Genomic DNA, 2635 nt, shown 5'->3' on the forward strand with positions numbered 1-2635 from the left:
GTACGTACATACATACGTACATATATACATACATACATATACATACATACGTACATATGCATACATAAGTACATACGTACATACGTACATATATACGTACATACGTACATACATACATACGTACATACATACATACGTACATACATACATACATACATACATACGTACATATATACATACATACGTACATACGTACATGTATACATACATACATACATATACATACATACGTACATATGCATACATAAGTACATACGTACATACGTACATATATACGTACATACGTACATACATACATACATACATACATACATACATACATACGTACATGCATACATACATACATACGTACATATATACATACATACGTACATACGTATATGTATACATACACACATACATATACATACATACGTACATATGCATACATAAGTACATACGTACATATATACGTACATATATACGTACATACGTATGTACGTACATACATACATACATAGAAAATCAGCTTATGGCTCTGCAAATTTGCTCAATTCTGCATTAATATTATATATTATATGATCTTTTTCAGAGTCAGAGATTCTTTATTGTCATTCGCACCTCATGTGGTACATGTGGTGGAGCGAAATTATGTACACTGGGTCCCAGTTACATCCAACAATAAAATGTCTAAGAAAAACAGTAATAACATCTAAGATATGAACTAAGAAAAACATCAACTAAATATACACTAAGCACTCATAATATAAAACATTGAACACCAGCACAAACATGAACATGAGTCTGTGAGCAGATGAGCACGCATGAACACATCAACATTGAAACAGATCAGCAGCAACATGAAACAGATCAGCAGCAACATGATGTGTTTTTTTTCACAGTGATTATTCTAGTTAGAGATTCATGAGTCTAACAGCTTCAGGGTAGAAGCTGTTCCTCAGTCTAGTGGTTCTACAGTTAATGCTCCTCAACCTCCTTCCTGAGGGGAGTAGGGCAAAAAGTGTGTGCTGGGTGAGTGAGGTCCTTCATGATGCAGGTGGCCCTCTTCCTGCATCTGGAGGTGTAAATGTCTGTGATGGTGGGGAGACTGATTCCAACAGATTTATGTGCAGCCTTCACCACTCTCTGCAAAGCTTTTCTTTCTGCAGCTGTGCAGCCTCCATGCCACACGTTGATGCTGGAGCACAGGATGCTCTCCACTGCACACCTGTAGAAGGAGGTGAGGACTGAGCTTCCAGACCAGCTCGTCTCAGCCGTCTGAGGAAGTAGAGTCTCTGATGAGCTTTCTTGATCAGGCTGGTGGTGTTGTTGCTCCAGCTGAGGTTGTCATTCATGTGTACACCCAAGTACTTGTAGCTGGAGACCACTTCCACCGCAGATCCTCTTATGTTCAGGGGGGTGAAAGTGTTTTTGTTCCTTCTGAAGTCCACAATCATCTCCTTTGTCTTCTTCACATTGATGTGAAGGTTATTCTCTCTGCACCAGCTCTCCAGGTGTTCCACCTCTTGCCTGTAGCTGGACTTATCATTGTTTGTGATGCATCCCACCACAGCTGTATCATCTGCAAACTTTACAATGTGACAGCCTGGATGGGAAGCTGCACAATCATATGTGAGCAGAGTAAACAGGAGGGGGCTCAACACACATCCCTGAGGAGAACCAGTGCTGAGGGTCATGGTGGAGGAGGAGAAGTTGTGGATCCTCACTAACTGTGGTCTGTGTCTAGTACCCAGTTGCAGATGGAGGGGCTTAGTCCTAGTGTGGATAGTTTGTCCATCAGGGTTTGGGGGATCATGGTGTTGAAGGCGAATGTGAAGTCCACAAAGAGCATATGGACGTAAGAGTTTTTCTGCTCCAGGTGGTTGAGAGCAGTGTGGACCACAGAGGAGATGGCGTCCTCTGTTGATCGGTTCTCATGGTATGCGTACTGATGAGGGTCCTCGTTGATGTTGATGGTTGTTTTGATGTGGGACATAACCAGTTTTTCGAAGCATTTAGCGACTATCGGGGTGAGGGCCACTGGCTGATAGTCATTCAGACCAGTCACGGTAGAGCTTTTTGGGACTGGGATAATTGTGGCAGTCTTCAGGCAGATGGGAACTGTCTCCAGGGTAAATGAGGTGTTAAAGATGTCTGCCAGCACCTCGCAGAGCGGCACATTCCTTCAACACTTTTCCGGGGATGTTGTCTGGGCCGATTGACTTGTGTGGATTAATCCTTCCTAAAGTGCTCCTTACTTCGGCTGAGGTCACGCTGAGGTGAGTCTGGTGCTTGGTGGTCTGTTCAGGTCTTCAAAGCATGCATACAACTTGTTGAGGGCATCAGGCAGAGATGGGTCTTTGGGACATTTGTTTGCTCCTGACTTTATAATCTGTTATGCACTTAATGCCCTTCCACATGCTCCGAGGGTCTTGTGAGATGAATTAACCCTCAATCCTCTGTGCATATGTGGCCTTGTCCTTCTCCGCTCCTGTGAGTTTCCAGAACTGAAGGCAGTGTTCCTGACTTCCAGCAGGGTACGCACCTCTGCATTCAGCCAAGGTTTTCTGTTTGGGTAGCTTTTAACATTTCTGATAGTGGAGACGCTGTCAGTACATGTACTAATGTAACCCAGAACTGAGGATGTGTATTGGTC

At 43.3% G+C, this 2635-nt stretch overlaps 1 protein-coding gene across 1 annotated transcript in view; it reads left to right on the top strand.

The window, feature by feature from the left end:
- atrn (attractin) overlaps positions 1-2635 on the top strand; it is a 280476-nt gene that overhangs the window by 57818 nt on the left and 220023 nt on the right. The gene's annotated exons all lie outside the window — the stretch shown is intronic.

This window comes from Nematolebias whitei, chromosome 21, assembly GCF_014905685.2.
Source record: "Nematolebias whitei isolate Nwh7 chromosome 21, NemWhi1, whole genome shotgun sequence".
Lineage (NCBI taxonomy): Eukaryota > Metazoa > Chordata > Actinopteri > Cyprinodontiformes > Rivulidae > Nematolebias > Nematolebias whitei.